We start from the raw sequence: 23,561 nt of genomic DNA, 5'->3' as shown, positions 1-23,561 counted from the left end.
CAGGAAAAAAATAGAATCGCTCGAATTGATAGCTTTTTCGAGCCAAACCCACAGAAAAAAACTCGAACATCATGAAGGTTATTAACATCTTCAAATGGTTCATGGGACCTCTGCCATTGACTTCTTAGGGTAGAACGCCACAGGCGACTTTCAATGCGATACCGTGAGACTAATCGCAGGCACCAAATCTAAGGTAAGTAATAGGGATGTCGGATGTTGTCTCTGTGTTTATCCGACACAACGCAAGTGATGTGTGAAGACACAACATGCGTTCGCATCCAACAGTTGTGTTGCGTGGGATGCACGCAGCGACAACATCCAACATTCCTATTAATTACCTTCGGCGCATCCGACATGACTCACGTTTTTTGGGTTAAATACAACTCAACCTTTAGTAAATCTGTCCCTTTAATGTACATTTGTATTTTTAAAGAGTAGTTGTGTCAGTGTCACTTTAAATGCACTGGTTCTACCTACTGTGCATACGTTTCAAACAAAGTTTCATGGCAGCAGCTATACTGTCTTTGCCATATCAGGAAACATTGCAATGCCGCCTCCACATCCTGAATCAGAAGGGACAACAAGCAGTGTTTGTTTGCAGGCTGAACAAGAATGGCTTGGCTCTGTTTAACCGTCTCACCTTTCTAGGTCATTACTACACACACAAAAATCATGTTACACAGCCTGGGATTGCTTTGTAAATAATGTCTCCCCGTGGTGCTGCCAACTGTTTGTAAGAGAAACAGAATTAGTGGAGCTACAAATTATTTGGCGCTGGATCATACATGAAAAATACAGTGGTGTTAAAATTTATTTGCCCCCTTCCTGATTTCTTATTCTTTTGCATGTTTGTCACACAAAATGTTTCTGATCATCAAACACATTTAACTATTAGTCAAAGATAACACAAGTAAACACAAATGCAGTTTTTAAATTAGGGTTTTTATTATTTAGGGAGAAAAGAAATCCAAACCTGTGTGAAAAAGTAATTGCCCCCTGAACCTAATAACTGGTTGGGCCACCCTTAGCAGCAATAACTGCAATCAAGCGTTTGCGATAACTTGCAACGAGTCTTTTACAGCGCTCTGGAGGAATTTTGGCCCACTCATCTTTGCAGAATTGTTGTAATTCAGCTTTGAGGGTTTTCTAGCATGAACCGCCTTTTTAAGGTCATGCCACAACATCTCAATAGGATTCAGGTCAGGACTTTGACTAGGCCACTCCAAAGTCTTCATTTTGTTTTTCTTCAGCCATTCAGAGGTGGATTTGCTGGTGTGTTTTGGGTCATTGTCCTGCTGCAGCACCCAAGATCGCTTCAGCTTGAGTTGATGAACAGATGGCCGGACATTCTCCTTCAGGATTTTTTGGTAGACAGTAGAATTCATGGTTCCATCTATCACAGCAAGTCTTCCAGGTCCTGAAGCAGCAAAACAACCCCAGACCATCACACTACCACAACCATATTTTACTGTTGGTATGATGTTCTTTTTCTGAAATGCTGTGTTACTTTAACGCCAGATGTAACGGGACGCGCACCTTCCAAAAAGTTCAACTTTTGTCTCGTCGGTCCACAAGGTGTTTTCCCAAAAGTCTTGGCAATCATTGAGATGTTTTTTAGCAAAATTGAGACGAGCCTTAATGTTCTTTTTGCTTAAAAGTGGGTTGCCCCTTGGAAATCTGCCATGCAGGCCGTTTTTGCCCAGTCTGTTTCTTATGGTGGAGTCGTGAACACTGACCTTAATTGAGGCAAGTGAGGCCTGCAGTTCTTTAGATGTTGTCCTGGGGTCTTTTGTGGCCTCTCGGATGAGTTGTCTCTGCGCTCTTGGGGTAATTTTGGTCGGCCGGCCACTCCTGGGAAGGTTCACCACTGTTCCATGTTTTTGCCATTTGTGGATAATGGCTCTCACTGTGGTTCGCTGGAGTCCCAAAGCTTTAGAAATGGCTTTATAACCTTTGAAATTGAACTCAGGTGTGATAAACCACAGTTAAGTTATTTTTTAACAAGGGGGGCAATCACTTTTCACACAGGCCCATGTAGATTTGGAGTTTTTTTTCTCCCTTAATAACGTAAACCTTCATTTAAAAACTGCATTTTGTGTTCAATTATGTTATCTTTGACTAATAGTTAACGGTTTTTGATGAGCAGAAACATTTAAGTGTGACAAACATGCAAAAGAATAAGAAATCAGGAAGGGGGCAAATAGTTTTTCACACCACTGTATACTTTGTGTGTCTTATGGAATCCCTCCCTAGATTACTGAAGCATTTAAAAATAAACATATTTTGTCTCCGCTGATACATTTAAGGATAAAGATTACACATTTAATCAGCTTAATAGATCATGCTCATTTATGACATACTATAACTTTTATTACATTATTGTAAATCTCTGTTTACTATTTTTTAACTGACATACACAGTATATAATTTCTACCAGAGCATATAATGCAGGGGCAATTCTTGGTCACTACCCAGTTCTGCATATTCAATGCAGTGATCTGTCCTTAACCCTAAATATTTTCCAGAAATTGTATGTCTACGAGGCGTAAAATTTGTGCCTGGAAAATGAAGAGTTGGCAGAAACAATTTCGCAACATAACTGCACTGCAGTATCCTTTAACCTTTTATGGGGAAGCCTTAACTCTCAGCCACCCTGCAGAAGTAGCTATTAACACCTGGTTCAAGGTTCCTGAAACCATAAATACAAATGCAAAACAGTTTTTTCTACTGATACAGCATCTATATCATCTGATATGTGAACTGAAGAAAAAGTATTATTACCACTGAATATATAAGACGCAAAGGAATATTTCTTTGTACAGGTAGGAGAACTGTTATCCAGAATGATCAATACCTATTTTTTTCCCCAGATAAGGGGTCTTTCTGTAATTTGGATCTCTGTACCTAGTCTTCTAAGGATAAGGGCACACGCTAAGATTCAGGGAGATTTAGTCGCCCAGCGACAAATCGCCTCTTTTTCGGGCAACTAATCTCCCCCTAAAGCCTTTCCGCCAGCTAGAATTTAAATAGACAGCAGGATGGCAGACGCTGCACTTCGTTTTCCGAAGTTGCCTCAAGAGAAAATTTCGGGCAACTTTGAAAAACAAAGCACTCTGAGTGCCATCCCGCCCGCGACTTAGATTCTAGCCGGCGGGAAGGCTTTTCGGGGAAATTAGTCGCCCGAAGAAGAGGTGATTTGTTGCCGGCTGACTAAATCTCCCCGAATCTTAGCGTGTGCTCTTATCCTAAAAAGCATTTCAACAATAGGCTTCTGCCTCCAATAAGGATTAATTATATCCGAGTTGGGATCAAGTACAAGCTACTGTTTTATTATTACTGAGAAAACAGTCATTAAATGAGTAATTAAAGTAGAGTCTATGGGTGATGGCCTTCCCGTAATTCAGAGCTTACTGTACTTAACAATGGGCTCAGAGGCAGGGCTGGTGTGGTGCTTTTAAATGGACTTTTTTAGGCTCTAATCTAATTACTGAATTATTTTAATATGTGCAGGTATGGGATCTGTTATCTGAAAACGCTGTATCCAGAAAGCCCCAAATTACGGAAAAGTTATCTCCCATAGATTCAATTTTATGCAAATTTTTGAAAATGATTCAATTTTTCTCTGTAATAATTAAACAGTACCCTGTACTTGATCCCAACTAAAATATAATTAATCTATTTTGGAAGCAAAAGCAGCTTATTGGGTTTATTTAAAGTTTAAATTATTTTCAAGTAGAGTTAAGATATGAAGATCCAGATGAGGAAAGATCCATTATACGGAAAACCCCAGCTCCCGAGCATTCTGGATAACATACATACCTGTATTTGTATTTTAACATTAAATATAGTCTTAATAGGTTTAACATAAAAAATAGTTTTTAATACCCAACCCTTCTCTACCACTTTTCACCTTGTGTTAAGACAATGTATTGTTTATCTGCATCATCTTCTATTCTTACAGTAGAAATTAATATGCAGTACTGCTTGCAGTGCACCACAGCTGCCTATGCGTGCAGTGACAGTATACGGATTTCCCCAGCCAGGCAAAGCAAAGCAGTCATGTTGGTTAAGCAGCAAAAGGTCAACCAGGATGAATGGATTTCTTTTTTAACCTTTATGTTACTGTGCCAGACCCAATGTTATAATGTTATGCTGCAAACAAGATTGCAAGCTCTTAGAAGTCCAGAATGAAGCTTGCTGTGTCTGTTTCCTTGTAGTTAGGGCTCTTGTACAGTGTGAAACATTAATGTAGTTAGGGAGATCTATACATACTCTGGCAGTTTGCCTAGGATAATAAAACAATATACATTGGGATTGCAACACAGATCGTGAATAGATCTTGTGCCCCATCTTCCACCGTAATGTATGCACTATTTTCTCCCAATTTGTACAAAAAAGGTAAAGGAAATAAGTGAGGTCAGGGAAGGGCCTGTTCACAGAGCTGAAAAGTATTAAGGAAGTTCTTCTTCCTCTTTTTAGAACAAAGGGTGTTTAAATAATGTTACATTAACGTATCTTTATTATGATACTGTTTACTACACTACAAACTGCTGTTAGTTCTAATCACCTGGAAGGCTTGGCTAGAGGTACCAAATTGTAGGCACCTCAAGTGATGGAAGGAAGTAATTTTCCACTTGGGGGTGCCAAATGTCAGGCACCCACAAGTGATTGTATTTACTTACCTGACACCCTGGGCCGGTGCTCCTATCTGCAGAAAACTGTACTGGCCTGGGGTTATTCCAGTGAGCACCAAGGAGCGATCCTCTTCCTGCGAAACTTTAACATAAAATATGGCCTGAAAGGCGTATCCGACCAACATCTGGTCAAAAATCAGTTGGGTTACCAAATTAGCAGATCTTATAGTGTATGGCCAGATTAAGGGGGGATGAGGCAGGGCCACTTTAACAATAGGGGCAAACTAGGCATCTGCCCACTGACCTCCCCCCCCCCACTGCTCTTCTTTTGTCTTTTATATGAAGAGCAATGCATTCCACTGTGCCCACCAAGGCCTTAAAACTGCTCTTGGATGAGGTACTTGCTCCAGCCATAGAAGGATATGGAATTGGTCTGTTGTCATTGTTTGGAATCAGAAGCTCCAAGAATGTCAAAAAAAGGCAAACGCAAAACAGACAGAGCCCCAAAGGTTGCTCACAGTGTGTACGTAGAGGGACAGAACAAGGATATAATTAACACATACATACCCTTGCATTGGGTACAATTGAAGGATCAGTAACATCAATTTTTTTATTAAAAAATGAGTTAGTGTAGAACGGAAAAAAAAATCTGATTGCGCTCCTCTTCAGAAAAGGCGACACAGAAACGATCCATCATGTGGTGCTTGATTTCTCCTCCCTGGCTATCTCCTATAAGGTAAGCAGGGAGGAGAAATCGAGTGCCGCCTGATGGATCACCCGATCGCCTTTTCTGAGGAGGAGCGCAAGCGGAGATTCGGTAAGTTATTTCTTAATAAAGACTTATCGATTTAAAAGTTTATCTTTGTGGGGTTTTTTTCGTTCTACACTAACGAATTTTTGTTACTGGTCCTGTAAGAGGATAAAATCATTCCTTGATTCCCTATTACATATTTATATTCTCAGCACTTCTGAAACAAGGTAGCAGAAAACAATAACAGACCTGGACGAGAACTGACTTCTGCTACATGATTTTATGAGTAATACCAGAAAACAGACATGGATAAACAAATACTTTTTGTTTAGTAGGCCTACTAATGGATGTCCATTATGGCTATGAAACATCCATGAGCCATTAATCCTGCAGTGATACAAACAATGGGATTCAGATCCAGCATTTTGGATGCTTAGAGGCAGGAGGAAGTACCGAGCCACCAGGAACTTGTACTTAACACTCCATGCATTTATAAATCCTACTTATAGATAAGAAACGTGGACATGTTGTTTTCCTTTTGGCTGGGTATAACATACTTTCCTAATCTAAGCTAAATACATGTCCCATCTGTCTCAGTGTTTATATAAGCACCAAGCAAAAAGTGTGAAGTAGATGTGCTGATTGTGTGAAAGACATTCCGAAATGGTAAAATGAGTTCATAGCTGCTATTGTTTGTGTGTGATTGGCATCACTGGTGTTATTATGCAATTCACTAGGTGCAACATGCTAAGGGGACCCTGGAGGTAACATCTCCTCAATGCAGGTGTTACTTCCAATGTACCCTTGCACCCATTCATCCTGTACTTTGCATTAAAGCAGGCTGATTTTGGGGCACTGGCATTAGGTGCATCCTTACAGGAGTGGGTATACGTTTAAGTACTTTTGTGAATAGTGTTTGGCATTATTTTGCACCTTGCACTTGCTTTTGTGAATGAGCTCTATGGCATCTAGCATTTGTGCTACTGTACTTCCAGGTCTCTAGCCCAGTGAGTCTCTGAGTTATTCTTCAATAGGTAGTGGTATTACTACAATACTATTATGATTTTATTAACAAGTATTTTAGAATCATCATCAATCATCAAACAGACTACAGACAAATACTAACCATAACAGAGCCAAAAGCTCAAGCCCTTAGGATGTTTCACTGAACAGCCCACCCAGTGAGACTTACAGATCCCATCACCCTGGATGTGGTTGCTCCTATACTAAGAATGGTGGTTTAAAGCGATCTAAGGGGAAAGGCACACCAGGAGATAATTCGCCAGCGATAAATCTCAGCTTCTGTGAGCAACTAATCTCCCATAGGAAATAACGTGAATCGCTGGTCATAAAATCCATGTGTCGTTTCAGTCTTTCAAAATTGTTTGAAGTTTACTCTTGAGGTAAAGAAAATACTGCAAAAATGCAAGGGAGTAAACATTTCCTTGCCCACTAAAACAGCATATACCATGACAACTAAAGATAATAGCAATTTCACCGCTCAATGATTAGAAAAGACCACCACCAAGATGCCAATTAGGGCTACAGATTACAACATTACTGTACATTTAAATCTGTAGAAATAAGTCAAATCAACTGGACTTGCTTTGTTTTTTTACTTGAAAAAACACAGCATGTCCAGTTGATTTGACTTATTTACTGTTTATATTGCATGCAAACAAAAAGTTGTAACCAAACAAATGGAATGCAATGTTTTGGCACTAATAATAGGCTCTACCTAGAAGCAGCAGCAGATAATCTTATGTTTCGGGAGCAAAGAATCCATTTAAGGCTCACTAGATTTGCAAGGGTGCTCCACAAGTAAGATTTGAGAAACACTGCTGCGGGCAATTTCACTCTAGGTCGGCTTTTGCTGGCAGGCATGCATTAGAGCCTTCTTTTTAGGAGATTATCTGTATGTGGGTGTTATGTAGGTGACAAACTGTGTGTGTGTGTGTGTGGGGGGAAATTGGGTAAACATACTGCAGAAAATATAGTATGAAGTAAATCTGGCCTATACTGCCATTCTGGATATCTACTTGGTCTGGGCCCACCTGGACTTGATAATGGATATGGAGAACATGACTGCCCTTACTAGGGTGCAAGGGAACCCTGTACTTGTGCTTGCATGGAGCCCACAGGGTCTCCAGTTTCCATTTGTGGAATGTTGCCACAGCAGGAGAAAGGATTGTGCAATGAACTAGGCAGAGAAAAGCATGGTCATTTGCAGCACTTGATTATGTCTACAAAGCTGTTTTATATATACGCCACCCTTACAAGTGAAAGATTTAAAGGTGGTACACATGCAGTTGGCCAAGGTAATATCCATGTCATAATTTCTGCCTACTTAGAGAACGTTCAATGCAGCAATACTCATGTCATGGACTGCAGTTGGTTTAATTGCTGAAGGAGGGAGATAGCATGACTTTAGTCCATAGGAAGGACCTTATGGCCCTTTGGCAGTTGTTTATCTACAACTCTTGCCAGAGGCATATTGTTGCATCCTGGGGCTTTCCACCAGCTAGGTGTTCTACCCTTGTAGTTATGTCTGCTACTTTTACTTTTTGTGAAATGCGTTGTGAAGTTGCCGTATACTGTGGCAGGCAGGACAATTTGGGGTGTTTACTTGCCATGTTTTTTGTAGCTGAAACGTGGCACCAAAATGGCAGTGGTATATGAAGCACTGATTGATAAGATGCAGGTAAAGAACCACAGCGCGAGATGCAGGAACTGAAATCCCAGGAACAATTGAATGGTGCAATATATAAATTAAATTGTAATCATTGAAAGAGAAATGAAACTTCTATCACAAATTCTTTTTCCCAGTCCGATTTATTTGAGTTATTTTATTACTAAATAAGGCAAATTCGGGATGGGAGTTTGGAAGCTTTTTTTTTAATTTAGACTTAATGTTTAGATGATTTTCCAGTAGACTTAAAGTATAAAGATCCAAATCATGGAAAGATCTATTATCTGGAAAACCCATGCATTCTGGATAAAAACCTGTACTGGCATGATAAATAAACTGGTTTGGTAAATAAATAAAACAATAGATAATAAAACTCCTCAGGCTAATTTCACACTTGCTGTTTTCTCTGATAGAGGAATCCCGAAAATATACACCTATGTTTTTCTGGACTGAATTTTGGTGCAGTGATCCTGCTAATTTGGCAGTAGGTGTAGGACTGAGAATCAAAGATGCAGCTCCCTGATTAGGCAGAAGAGCTCTCTGTGTGTTTTCTTCATGTGGACATTACTGGTAGCTTTCTGGATAAACAGATGTAAAGAATAAAAATATAACTTACTTTCTTAAATAAATAAGGGCTCATGAAATACTTCGGGCTCAGAATTCCACCTTTTAAAATACCATACAAAAAGCCTACTCATCTATACTAACACCATGCAGCAATCTGCCACTTACCCCTAAAATACAGAATTTGCCATTGCTGTATTCATGGGACAAGTATCAGGTCTAGGTGCTCCAAAACTTTTTTCACTACATTTTGTAAAGTAAATGACCCCTGAAATATTTAAAATTATCTCAAAAACAACAGCTAGGCAGAAACTAGGATCCTAGCAAACAGCTCTGCTTAGCCACGAGGGACTGCTTTCAATAAAAGGGGAAAACAAAGTGATCCCAAAATATATATATGTCCTTGATAAAGGTGCCAAAGAGGACCGAAACTTTGGAGTGGCTATATGTGTGTATAAATAAAAACACTGAAATCACAAGGGAAGTGCTGGTCCAGGAATCGTTTGTTCCAGATGACTATACAGATACAGATAGATAGATATATGACAGAATAAATAACATAATGCTCTGCAAGGAACTGACACATATACTAGAGGATTGTCCACTGTAGCAGACACTAATATAAATGATGTATAATCTCTGTGATACGCAGTGGAAAATGTTGGCTCTATATAATCAAAAGATAATAATAATCAGTTTACTAAGTCCTTGACTCTAATGACTTTATGTCATAATGATCAGGATATGGGAAACCTTGTTAGTATTACCTGGCAGGGTGAGCAACATGCACTATGGAGATGGGGTGGCATATAACAGGGGAATGGTAAAGGGTTTACATGTTGAACTCCTCTGAAAGTTCACTGATTGTTTATTGATTATATGATGATGTCTCACTTTCATTATTCCTTGCATCAGATGCATGTCAATGTTTATAGATATTGTAATGTGAAAATGAATAATAGCTACCTAAGAGGCAAGGCTTGCACTGTTATGTGATAGTTGGATGCTTTAACCTTCAAAAAATATATTATTAGCAGAAGAATTACAGATTCATATTTTCAGCCTTTCTTTAAATCAGTGGTGGAACAAAACACTAAAGATTAGAGCAGTAGGGTGTGCAGGTAGTTGGTAGGCACCTAGCAGGGGAAATCAGGGGATATACAGGGAATATACAGGTCAATTTAAAATAGACTAAAAACATAAATGTTTTTTTTGAGAATGCAGTTAATTGACCTCTGAGGTATACATTGGTCAAGGAGTTCAGGGACTAGTCTAGTGCAGGTCCATTCTGAAGAGTTCCAACGAAGAAGAATGTTTAGAACCCTTTTTTAGTTATTGGAGGTCTGAAAAAAAGGAGTTTGTATGAGTAACAATGTACAGTTCAACAAGGATTGTTGCACACTATTTGCACAGTATACAAAGTTCAAAAAAGGCAACAACTGTCTGAAATCCAATGCTGTATTGGTGAGAGGGGGGTACTACCTTCCCAATAAATAATCGATATGTTCAAACTTCTCTCCACAGGCTGCACTCACTCAAAATGGTTCCCCTTAGTTGCGGGTGCTGCACTAGGTTGTGTATTGCTATGAAGAAATGAAAGTTGTGCGCACTCCAACGAATAACGTTTTTTTATTTCAGTATTAACAATTTCATTAACATTTCGGTTCAGGTCTAGAATCGTTGTCAAAATGTTCACTGATACAAATATACAAAAATATTTGTATATTTGTATCAGTGAACATTTTGACAACGGTTGTAGACCTGAACCGAAACGCTAATGAAATTGTTAATAGTGAAATAAAAAAGCGTTATTCATTGGAGTGTGCACAACTTTAGTTTCTACATAATCTATATGTTCTTCTAACATTTACTGATCTTTAGGCAGCAAGTGCTAGAGTGCTAAAGGGTGCAAGAATGTGCCCATAATTGTTCACTTCCATTCATCAAATGCTTCAGTGCAGAGAGCAGCGTCAGGGGAAGCAGGTCGGCAGGGCCAGATTTACATAGCGGGCACCCCTAGGCCTGCTGACGTTCATCGCCCCCGTCCCTTACCTTTTATTCACGCAAATTTTCATCGGGACTGGAGCAATGGGAATTGGAGCACTGGAAATTTAAAAAACAATTTTATCTCCTGCACATCCCCAGTGTTTCTCAACCAATGTGGGTGTGGTTGGGCAGCATGCCGCCCCCTAAAATCCTGCCACCCTAGGCCCGGGCCTTGGTGGCCTTTCCACAAATCCAGGCCTGCAGGTCGGCCCTATCCTTACCACTTGCCATATATGCTGACCCCCTAGGACTAGGAGTAGGCAGAGTAGGCTCGTGCCAAGGATGCAAAGCTGAGGGTGCCAGGCACTTACATTCTCTGCCTCCTACTACTAGTCAGGTCTCCTCTCTGCCGACTGTGCTTGTGTGCGTCGGTTCTCGCATGCGTGCACCCAATCAGCTCTGAGCACTGACTAAATGTGACCATACACATAACAATTACCAATGATTGCAGGAAAGATCGTTCATGTTCAATACTGACATTTAGAGCTGAATTGTCAGATATAGAGATAGAAACCATAGTATTCTACCTGTATTTGAAGATCCAGCAGTAAACACTGGCCGTTGTTAGGACGCGTCACAATTTTCACACTTCGATCAAAGAGCTGACAGATATCCAAGTCCTTTGCTGATATCGGTCGGCTTGTTTTACTCCACATTCCTCCAATATTGTATGAAACTTTGTTTAGTAAGTTAATATCTGTGCATGTATGGCCAGATATGTGGCCAGTCAGTGCAGTATTTGTGGAGGAAGAGATAGGTCTCTGTGCTCTGTGTTTGGAGAGCAAGTTGCCAAAAGCAGAACGTAAAGTGAATGAAAAAGGTTGATTGCAGCTTTTTATTAACTGTACATACTGCATTCGCTAACGTAAATGACCCCTCATATCTCCAACTGGAAAGAAAAATTATTATCTGAATATAGATCAAATCTGGGAAGATTGCTGTATGCCTGGACTTAACTCCGCGTGTTGGGACATGGGTTTATTTCAAACGTCTGCATTTTAATCTGGGAAATTGAAATTCTGACGTGTGATAATGGAACGGCACCATAATCAGGCTTGGTTTAGATAACAATTCAGAACATTTATCCCTATGTAGTGTAATAGAAGTTGCCTGAAAATCCTATTCCTCTTTGCACAGACTATAATAAAAAGTTAAATTATTCTACCACACCCTTAATGATGCCAGACACGTCCCATTTGCTGCTGGCCAATATACCATTCTGGCTTCATGTCAGGGGATTATGATGCCATAGAAATGGTTTGGGAAACACCCAAGAAATTTGTTGTCTGCTCCCATTATTTCATAAGGCAACATAATGAAACTGAATCACATTTTCCAACGTGTAGCAAATATTTGTGCCAATTAGTTAACTCCAGGTGCATGGGTACTCATTACACATGTGACAGAAGGGATAGTACATGGTGGGACAAGGAAATACATACACTTCAGTAGAATGTTATTTATCTGGCATAAAATTAACCACCAGCAGGTACAGCATGCAAAGGGAGCTCTCTACTTAACGGTTGGTGAAGGTAGGTATTTGGTACAGTACATCTAGTGGACCACACTGCACCTTCTGCCTCAGACACCAAAGTAGGGTGTCTGAGGCAGAAGCAGTTTAAACAATATGCCCATTATTGTATATTATACTGCTCCTACTAATGATAAATGTATTATTTTGATTTCTCCCAAACTGTGAATCACTAAACTGGCTGTAAGTCTTCATTAATACTTTATGAGCTAAAAAGTAATAATGCAGGTTCAGTTGAAACTTTTATTGTATGATGCCTATATGAAGCCGTTATTAGCGAGAGTAAAAAAAAAAAAACAGCTACCCAAAATGGATAATTAAGCCAGACACATTGTTTGTATCTCTGGCAGGAATGGGGACATTGTTTCTAAAAGATTTCTTCTGATCATATCAATATAGTACAGGTCACTGACAATGAAATGCAGCTGTTATCAAAATCTTAACTTCCAAGTTACAATAGTGTGTAGCTTTATTCCCAACAACAGTCTATCCAGCCAGTCAGCAAACAGAAGCCAAGTTTCTATAGAAAGTTCACAATTTGTTAGCTAAGACTACAAGGTTATTAGAGGAAGGCAGATATACATGGACTGGTAACCAACTGATGAAAGGGTCATCCTTTGTAATTACGGGTAATTCTCTGTTTCTTTTCACACCTTCTTTTTTATGGTGTATGGCACACTGTCTGTCCAGCAGAACACAGTAACATTTCCAGTTACAGCCCCAAAGTCTGGATGTTTATTGTACATACAAACGCTGGAAATCATCAGCACATGAGAGAGAAAACAGCTTTATCTAATATTTTATTTGAATTCAAGATTCGGTTGCTGTTCTGTTTTATTGAAAGCACGGCCTGTGCTGAGATTTGTATGAAGCACTATATTATTGCAATTATAAGGAGGGAATACATTTGAAAAGGAGAGTGGATCCCACGGTGACTCTGCTGCTAATGACTGTCCTGCTGTCAAATCCATTTAGGGTTCCACTAAAGGAGCTGTAGTGCTAATAATGTTGTTTCCCTCAAAACAATAGCATTCCTGTTGCAGATCCCCATACAGTGAAACTCAGGCCCTCTCCAAACGGAACAATAATGGAGGATGAATAAGAAGGAAAATCTGTTGACCCTATGCATCCGCCAATAAACTGTTCTGTGTATTTTGCATTAACCTTACAGTTATAACTACTGTCTCTAATGTTTTGTTTTTGTAAATCCAGAGACAGGGCTAGTGGGTGGCAACAAAAGCTTTATCTTTGATTAAAATAGCGGGAACAACCTTCCCTGCAGCCCTTTATTGAGTAGACCAGCAGATCAGCAACTATATGCAGAGGTGTATTAAAGAACCTCTGCCCTGCAGGTTTATCTGATTTCCCGTGTAGGACAGTGATTTTAGTAAAGCAAGATAGTGTCAGGTAGTAACTACAGATGACCGGGCCCCCATGCAAAAAAATTTCGGGGGGACCCGGCACACACCCTCAGCTGCACACATGCTGCTCCCCCTGTCCACCCCGTCCTATTCGGCCACCCGCTGCACGCTTAGTTGCGGTAAATGGCTAACTTTAAGGGAATGATGCAGGTGACTACAATATAGCAGACCAAGAGACCTAGGCTTCTCTATGTTACTGGCAGCCTAGGAAATGCGGAATGGAAAGTGAAAGAAATTGCCTGCCCCATCTCTATGCCTAAAGTATAGAGGAGGGTCAGGAAATATAAGATTGACAGTTGAGATTTTTAAACAAGTTTATAACATGTATGGATGTTTAATAACTTTTACTATACAGCTGTCTGGGTGACAGGTCCCCTTTAAAGACCTTTCAATTACACGCCATGTAAGCAAATAGGATTTCAGAAATGGTGTGTATAGATTACTATGTACAGTTTCCATGCAAAGTTTATATTTTCACTACCAAGGCACACAACCTTGGGCATTATAAAACAGGATGTGAGAAACACTGGAACGTTATCAGATAAAATAAAACAAATACTGCTTATCTGTCTTTTATGACTAGGACTATTAAACCAATGGCACACATAGCATTTTCTCCACTGCCATATCTCTGCTGTCAGAAATGCATCTGTCAGCAGTGGTGGAAGGTTTCTTGCAATGCATGCCAATGGCAAGGCAAGCAGTATGGTCAGTAACAGAAACTTCTACAAGCTGACAATAAATGCAATGATCACATTAAAAAGGCAAGTTTGTGCTGCCAGCAGAAGAATGGGACATATTAGGACTAAAACTTCATATTGCTAGTGTGTCTGGCCATACCTTAAATGCTTTATTCAGAAAGGCAAGGTTTACCTGACTGACATATTGCATATAATTAAAGTATATAATTAACTGCAAGCAGCGTCGGACTGGCTGGTCAGAGGCCACACCACAGGGGTCTCCATCCACTCTCCGGGCCCCCCTGCCTCTGCCGCAACCCCCCTACAGACTGCGCCTCAATCACAATCCCAATCTGCCCCAGTGCCCACCTGTTCTGTAGTTGTGGCACTATCGGGACCGGAAGGGGGGGGGATCAGGGGGCAGCGGGGTTTGAAAACAGGTGCAGATCTTGGCTGGTGCCCAGCAGCTTTTTACCCGGGGATGCACTGGCCCAGCCCAACCCTGACTCTAGCCAAACTATTGCACATGGCAGGTGCTCAAGCTCAGGACATGCTTGATATTTTCTTATTCAGCAATCTACATGAATGGCAAAAGAGCCCTGATGCTTTTGTTTGGCTGATGGCTAATCAGAGGTAAATAGAAAATCCAAGGGCAGTCCTGAAACTCACACTTCCAGATCTGCCAGTGCCTATACATAAGCAAGGCCATACATTTGCTTAAAAAACGTTCAAAAGAATTCCTAAGTACTACATGTGATTTGTTCCCGTAGAGTCACCACCATATACAGTATGTGTGTGTATGGCCAATGTAATTACAGCAGCTATTTCTCTACTTCTTCTTATCACTGGTGCTAGGAGTTTCTAATATGCTATCATGAGTCTATTTGGGCGATTAAAATATGAATCCTTTTGACCATAACAGTAGATAGTAATACTAAAATATTAATACTAAAGCTACTTAGAGTAATGTCAGATATAGCACTTTGTCAGAAAATCACCTCTCCTCAAGGCAACAAAGTGCCACAAAATACTTTTTAATATGGAATACTTTTTAATATGGAATACTTTTCACATGTAGTGGGCTGATAATTTTTCATATAGCATGTTTGAGTGCCTTAAATTAAAATGATGATGTCATTCAGAGTCTATAGAGCCTTTAAACAGACTTTGGGTCATTAAAATTCTTTGGAGGGCCACATCTGCACAGGCTTCCAGTTGGACAGATTTTATCTAGAAGAATGGGGATTGGCAATCCATCTTAATCTTGGGAAAATGCCTTCCTCTCCAGTTTCCAACAATTAAAGTGAAAAATGGTGCTGTGTGTGCCATTGCCCTTATACATTAATAGATCCATTAAATTGCTGCGGTCAACAAACACATGAATCTTGCCCGACCGGGATGCCCAAATGATCATCTTTTGGCCCCTGGGTTAACAAATGGATCCTGATACAGGTCTATTTGGGACCCCATCAATTCAACAATGTAGTCTTCGCCTTATGGTATTTTCTAACCTGCCTGATTTTCAACCAGATATTGGTCAGGAAGGCTGTCAGAAGGCATCTAAGCAAGGGCCAATAGGCTGCCTACTCAATCTGGAAAAGAAAAGTTGGCAGTTTTTATTGGCCCATGGGCCATGTGTGGCCAATTTAACACTGCAAGGCCAGTCTGAGGTCTCTGATGCACTGGTTCTCAACCCATGGGGTTGCTCCACCTTGGGGGCCTATAGCAGTGGTAAGAAGGTGTAGATGCAAGGTCATTTAGGATAATATTTAGAGAGAAAGTCTATTTGCTCTCCCATATAAACATAATGATTGAGTGTGTCACTTATTGTGAAATTAGGGATGAAAATCTATTTGATGTCCTAGATACTCTTGGAACTATGGCTGAATGACTGGTACAAATGTTTATCTGTAACCTTGTTTTGTGCTAAGGGGGCCGTGACCAAAGTTTGGACCTGCAAAGGATGCTTCAATTGAAAAAGTCTAACAATCACAAGTGATTAACATACTTGAACTAAAGCAAAACCTCCAAAGTCTTCCACTGTCACTTCACTGAACCTTCTGTTTTCTCTCTTGCATACTGTGTTTGTATATAGAGAGAGTCACATTCCAAGTCCCAGTCTGTCTGGTATGTATATATACATTTATCACCAGCATGGTTTTATTTCCGGAACAGGACACAGAGAGATATTCAAAGTAATGTTCCAATAAAATAACTCCTATATGAAAATAAATTCCAAATACCAATACACAATTTCCATACCTTGGAGAACCTATTAGTCGGTGATTAAAGGAACAGTAACATCAAAAATTAAAGTTATAAAAATATAATGCAGTGTTGCCCTGCACTGGTAAAACTGGTGTGTTTGCTTCAGAAACACTACTATTGTTTATATAAATAAGCTGCTGTGTAGCAATGGGGGCAGCCATTCAAAGGAGAAAAGGTTTAGGTTACACAGCAGATAAGCTCTGTAGAACACAATGGTGTTATCTGTTATCCACTATTTAAGCTGTGCTATATAGCCTTTTTTCAATTTTCACAATTGCTACACAGCAGCATGTTTATATGAACTATAATAGTTTTTTTTTTGAAGCAAAACGATCAGTTTTACCAGTGCAGGGTAAAAGTACATAATATTTCCATTACTTTAAAACACATTCATTTTTTGGTGTTACTGTTCCTTTAAGCAAGTACTAACGTAGCAGTTGGATGTTCAGCTAAGAACTGTGAATGTAAAGGATTTGTTTGCGTTCTATCTATACAGCCCATAATTATGCACTGGGAGATGTAATTGCATGTGACAGATAAAGGTATAATGCCATCGGCTGCTTCTAAAAGTGAAAGGTCTTGCCCAGAATTGTCTGTGTAAATGAAGGATTTAAGGTGGCCATAGATGTAACAATTATGATATTTCTTGGAAAAGATCTTTCCAAAAAAGATAATTTGTTTTAATACACACGTGTAGAGCTGAATCATCAGATATAAAGGTAGAAACAATAGAACTCTACTTTTATCTGACGAGTCAGCACTAACAATGGCCGATGTTCGGGTGCCATCAAAATTTTCCTTCCAGCCCAATGGACGAGCCGACTGATATCCAAGTCTTCTGCTGATATCGGTCGGCTCTTCTCCCACCATACACGCAACGAATATCTTACAAAAATTTGTTTTGTACGATATTATCTGTGCATCTATGGCCACCTTAACACAATGTGGGACAGAAGCCTAAAATTGCATTTGTAAATACATTTACCTTTCAGTTCAGAACACTGATTTGTGGTCATGTAACTACATGTGCCCATATCTAAAAAAAAAAAATGAAATCTCCCATTGTAAGATGATATCACAGTGCATTGAGCTAAGACACCAGAACAATGGCAAACACTTTCGACCTAATTTGGCAGTCCAAGGATGACTAAGTGCATAGTGCTTTTCCAAGATTCATATCACTGTTTTGAACTGCTTTGGGGGTTATTTCAAGTTAAAATACACATTGTTTTTAGTAAACACGGCTATCAGTTTCCAGCTCTGCTGAGACTTGCCTCTTGCTTTATTTCAGCCCCTTGTACAAGAGAAAACAGTGCCATGTATATAGAAGGAAATAAGGGTTGGCCAGTAGTTGTCAGTAGCTGGTGTAAAGCAGAAGGCAGAGATAATTAAAAAGCACAGAATTTGGGAATTTGAGATTAGTGTCATGTAATCTGACACTTCTATTGGTGCTCAAATAGGAAGCAGTGATTGGTCTTTTCTAATCCGTTGCAGGTAATTAATCACCTCAAAGATCCCCTCGGGCACAGAACTGCCCAAGTAAAGGTTGGGCCTTAAAATGAACACATTACACAAATTCTTTGTTCACTTTTTGATGTAACCGCAACACTATGATTTTTCCTCTAGTAACTGTGAAATCTTACACTGGGTCCATTGCCCATTGTTTCAAATTGGGGGTGATAGCACATAAATATCATGTCAAGGCAGTAGTGCTTCAGTAAGTTTCAACCTTGCTGTACATATAGGTCATCAATAAATCTTACGTTTACATAGAATGTAGCATTGCCTAATTATCAGTGTGATAGGAAATCAACTTTTTTTATAGTGTTTTGGCTGCATGCCGCTGCTCCATGTGCATCCAAAAAAGGTTTTGACATTCAGTAGAGTTAAAAACAGTGACAGAAGGAAAGGGTCGTTTTGGCCCCCGCTGTTTTTCACCAGCAATGATCAAAATTGCCTTGTGTGCCATTAATCTTTTGCTCAGCTTTCAAGTTTGGAAAGTGAGAAGCAAAGTGAACCAGCAGATGCTCAACAAAACAGATCAGAACTTTCTAACCATATCAGCTGCAACAATGTGGTAAATGAGTTGATACGATGCATAACGTTCGGCTCCTACTTAAAAGAACAGTTCAGTGTAAAAAAAAACTGTATTAATAGATAGGCTGTGCAAATAAAAAATGTTTCTAATATAGTTTGTTAGTCAAAAATGTAATTTATAAAGGCTGGAGTGACTGGATGTCTAACATAATAGCCAGAAAACTACTTCCTGCTTTTCAGCTCTCTAACTCTGAGTTAGTCAACAACTTGAAGGGGGACCAATTGGGACATAACTGTTCAGGGAGTTTGAAATTGATCCTTAGCATGCAGGTCAGATTCAAAAGCAAACAGTTATGGCCCATGTGCCCCTCCCTCATGTCTCGGTTTGGTTACTGCCTGGTAACCAATCAGTGGAAACCAAGAGAGCTGCAAAGCAGGAAGTATTGTAAGGATCCATTTCAAACTCAACTCCTTCTTTGCAGTTATTATTGTGGCTGTCAGACCAAACATACATAGTATGGTAATGTGCATGAAACTGTGTTGTATCCATCCATTTGGCTCACTGGCCATTCAGTTTTATTACATAAAGAATTATTATAATTATTAGTACATATATATATCTCAGCCAGTGCATGGATACCTTTGTTACAGAAAATAAGTTACATTACAGGGGAAGTTCACATTTAAAATAACTTTTAGTATGTAGACACTGATATTCTGAAAGCTTTTATAACTGGTCTTCATTTTTTATGTTTTTTGAATTATTTAGCTTTTTGTCCAGCAGCTCTCCAGTTTGGAATTTCAGCCGTTAAAATCTGATTGCTCTAATTGTGGTTTGAATAAGAGACTGTAAGATTAATAGGAGAAGGCCCGAATAGGAAGCTATAAAAAGAATAAGTAACAATACTGTAGCCTTCCATAGCAAGTTTTTTGGCTGCTGGTTAGTGACCCCCATCTGAAAGCTGAGAAGAGCAGAAGAAGGCAGCAAATAATTTGAAAACTATAAAACATGACATTTTAAGACTGAAAAGATAAATAGGACATTCTGCAACATGCTATACATTAATTTAAAGGTAAATAACCCTTTAAATAACACACATGCAATTAGATTCCATATGAATGAACATGCTGTTCTGTTTCTACATACTTTTATAAAAAGGAAGTCTGAACTCCAGGTTATGCTAAAAACCATAGGAGATGCTAGGCCTGTGTCCCCCTAACTTCCCCCTAACTGAACTTGAATGTACAATAAAAAAATGCATGTTGCATTCATGGGTGTTGACTTTCAAACATAATTATATTTATAGACTATACACTAATAATGTTGCTACTAAGCACACCAAATGAGAGACTCATGAAATATCCAACTACTGTTCCCGTGCATGAATAAGTAGCCTGATCATTAACTAACAGATCACAACAACTGATGTTTCTCATTCCTTTTCAAATCTGTTGACAAAATAAATAGTACAGGTATGGGACCTGTTATCTAGAATGCTCGGGACCTGGGGCTTTCCGGATAACAGATCTTTCTGTAATTTGGATCTTCATACCTTAAGTCTACTAAAAAAATAATTTAAGCATTAAATAAACCCAATAGGCTGGTTTTGCTTCCAATAGGGATTTATTGTATCTTAGGTAGAAAAGGTACAAGGTTCTGTTTTATTACTACAGAGAAAAAGGAAATCATTTTTAAAAATTTGGATTATTTGGATAAAATAAGTCTATGGAAGACTGCCTTTCCATAATTCTGAGTTTTCTGGATAACGGGTTTCCAGATAACAGATCCCATATCTGTATTATTTTAGGTTCAATACTGGGATAATTTCCAGGTGTGTTGAGGTGTGTTGAACCTATATCACCAATGTCCCACTAGAATGCTGCCTCTTCCCTCTGGAAATGGTGAAATGTGGGGGGGGAATGAAATCACATCCCAGGCCTTTGACGACAATCCAACCTGAAATGTATGTATGTAGGTGCAGGTATGAATGTAACTATGGAGGCTAAAGAACAACCTAATTTCATAGACTGGCAGAGGAGGACAGGAGAGGACTTACCTGTAGTGTGCACTCTGTGATAAAGAACGTGTGTAAAGTGGGATGAGTATTGCAGTGTTTACTGTTCTGGTATGGGCCAAAATGATTCCCTGTTTTCAAACCACCAAGGTCCAGGTGATGAGAGCCCCTATTAAAGCATGTTAGTTCCCTGGTACATAGCTGCTTAATGTGCATATGGTAGCTTCACTGTCCTGGAATTTACATCCAGCATCTGTCCTTCAGCCCTGAGCATTACATCCAATTTGTCCTTCCGCTCCGAATGTTGAAATCTGTTCCCCCTTAGTCCTGGGTGTCACAGCCAACTCCTGACCCTCAGTCTTGGAACTGGATATTAGCCAATTTCTGTCCTTCAAACCTTGGAGTTTTAGCCAGGTCCTCTCATAGTAGTTAAGTCTAGACGAGATAATGCCTTTCAGTTCTGCTATACACTCACCTCCTGTTTCTCAGTGTTAGAGATCCCTTTCCTTCAGTTCTGCTTTGCAGCCAGTTCCAGTCTCTCAGTCCTGTAATACAATGAGCTCCTGCTCCTGAGTTGTCTTATTAGATAGCCAGCTACTGACTTCTCAGTCCTGTTAGAGAGCTAGCTCCAGCCCCTCAATCCTGTTACAGAGATAGTTCCTACCCCTTAATCCTGTTAGAGAGCTAGCTCTTGCCCCTCAATCCTGCTGTTGTCTCTTTGTCAATTAGAGATTCATCTTTACAGAAAGTGCCAGCTACTGCCTCCTGGTAGTCCTAGTAGAGATCCTGCCTGTGCCTTTCAGTTCTATTACAGAGCAAGATCTTGCCACTCAGTCGAGTTTCTGTGCCAGCTCCTGCCTGTCAGTCCTGTTGCAGAGACAGTTGCTGCCAGTGAGTGTAGATAAAGTGGCAGTTGCTCAGTTGAGTAAGGCAATGTCCATTGGAGCCGGCGCAGAGTTGCGGCAGGAGCTAAATCCCGGCAGTGCCAGTGACACGCTGACAAACTCTAGCGCTGTTTTGACTGGGAAGGATCAGTGGGCGGAGCAGCGACGCGGCCTGGCAACTGGTCCCCTCCCAATTTGTCTGAGCTGCGTGTGCCCCACCCAGGGGTTGGTGTGAAACATGAGGATCACGTGTGGCTGCCAGGTAATTACACTCGGTCCTTTTCATTAACGACGAGCGTCCCGTCAGACAGCGCTTGCGTCACACACAGACAAACAAGGCAGGTTCCCCCAGTCTCGCATTGTAATGTCAACAGGTCATTTCTTTAATGGAAATGACTAGAATTTATTTTTATGAGTGGCGTGTGACTGTGGCGTGAGCCTTTCGTGAGTCACCCTCTGTCACGTGTTGGGTAACGCGTTGAAGGGGAGTTCCTTTACTTTCAGTATGCCATAGATAGGCTAATTCTAAGCAACTTTTCAAGTGTTCTTCATTGTTTATTTTTTTTTATAGTTTTTAAATTGTTTGCCTTCTTCTTTCCAGCTTTCAAACAGTGCACCATCTCAAAACAAATGCTCTGTATGGCTACAAACTAGGTCCAATGCCGCCCTGTTGGAAATTCATTATAATACACAAAAGCCATGAATATCCTGTAAATTATATCCTTATAAACGGTGAGTTCTGATGTCATCAGTAATAAACGGTGAGTTCTGATGTCATTTCTGTCACATGACTCATTGAAATTTGTGTATTATAATAAATAAAGTACCCCCAGTTGCAAAATATGAGGATATTAGAAGTTACCTCGGAGTTCCATGACCTGTATAAAAACACTCGGCCTTCGGCCTTGTGTTTTTATATGGTCATGAAACCCCTCGGTATCTTATAATATCCTTATATTTTACAAGAGGGGGTACTTTATTCACTATATTACAGATTTTTGCCCCAAACCAAGAAATGATCACCTATGTATTGCTGCTAACATACTATTAAACTAATGTATGTATTAAACAATGAATATAGAATTCACCACAGTTCACCAGAGGCAAATCCCTCAGCTCTGCGTTCACCCTTTGATACATCTACTCCTAAATATTAAATAGCTGCCTGAATAGATACCTGAACAAAAATAACAATTAGGTGGGATGGAATAGGATGAGAGTGAGCATTGCTGCTACCTGATTAAGTGAATGGGAGTTGGGACCCCTACCCGCAACCTGCAATCCGCAACCCGGACCCGCAACCCATATTCTTACCCGCATGGACCCGCTACACGACCCACAAGTACCATATCCACAACCCTGACTAAACCGGAAGTGACATCGTCAGAAATAGCCGTGATCAGAAAAAAAGCAGTAAAACAGGAAGTGCTGTCATTGTAAACCAGAAGTGACATCATCAGAAGTAGCCGTGATAAAAAAAGGAGTAAAACAGGAAGTGCTGTCATTGTAAACCCAAGGGTGATGTCATCAGAAGTAGACATGACCAGAAAAAAGGAGTAAATATCGCTATTGAGAAGACCCGCGGCCCGAAGGAAGCAAAATAAAGACAAAAGAGATACTCTAATGCCCTAGACATGAGCCCACCGTAAAAAATGTGGCATGCCCCTCAAATGGTTGGAAAGAAAATGTAAACACAAAAATCTTTCATTTAACTTTTGAAGGCTGTCCCACTTTAAAATATGAAAAAATACCAGTGTTTTTTAGAACTTTTATGACTTTTCAGCATACAGTATATGATGTCACTGACATACTGACTGACACACTGACATAAGATTGAGGAGGGTGTAGCTTCATTTTATCAGTTTGCCAGGTCTAAGGTTGCAAAGGAAACTCTAGCGAAAGGGGTAAGATTATGTAAAAGTCACACTTTAGAGAATTTGTGGAGTAATGATTGTTCGCCTGATTGAAAATTCACCTGGCAAAAGGGCACCAAACTATGCTAGTGGCTGTCTCTTTCGCCAGCAACTTGTCCTCTATGCCG

At 39.9% G+C, this 23,561-nt stretch overlaps 1 protein-coding gene across 3 annotated transcripts in view; it reads right to left on the bottom strand.

Annotated features, from left to right (window-relative positions):
- arhgef28.L (Rho guanine nucleotide exchange factor 28 L homeolog) overlaps positions 1 to 21,674 on the bottom strand; it is a 142,148-nt gene extending 120,474 nt beyond the window's left edge. For 2 of the 3 annotated variants that reach the window (XM_018265146.2, XM_018265163.2), the window contains exon 1: positions 20,679 to 21,673. The gene's annotated coding sequence lies outside the window, so the exon portion shown is untranslated. Of the gene's footprint in view, positions 1 to 20,678 lie in introns of all 3 variants that reach the window. The other variant, XM_018265155.2, reaches the window with a different exon arrangement.
- Positions 21,675 to 23,561: the final 1,887 nt, after the last annotated feature.

This window comes from Xenopus laevis, chromosome 1L (assembly GCF_017654675.1).
Source record: "Xenopus laevis strain J_2021 chromosome 1L, Xenopus_laevis_v10.1, whole genome shotgun sequence".
In the NCBI taxonomy this organism is placed as follows: Eukaryota; Metazoa; Chordata; class Amphibia; order Anura; family Pipidae; genus Xenopus; species Xenopus laevis.
The sequence above is the reverse complement of the archived record's forward strand: the minus strand, read 5'-3'. Positions and strand labels throughout refer to the sequence as shown.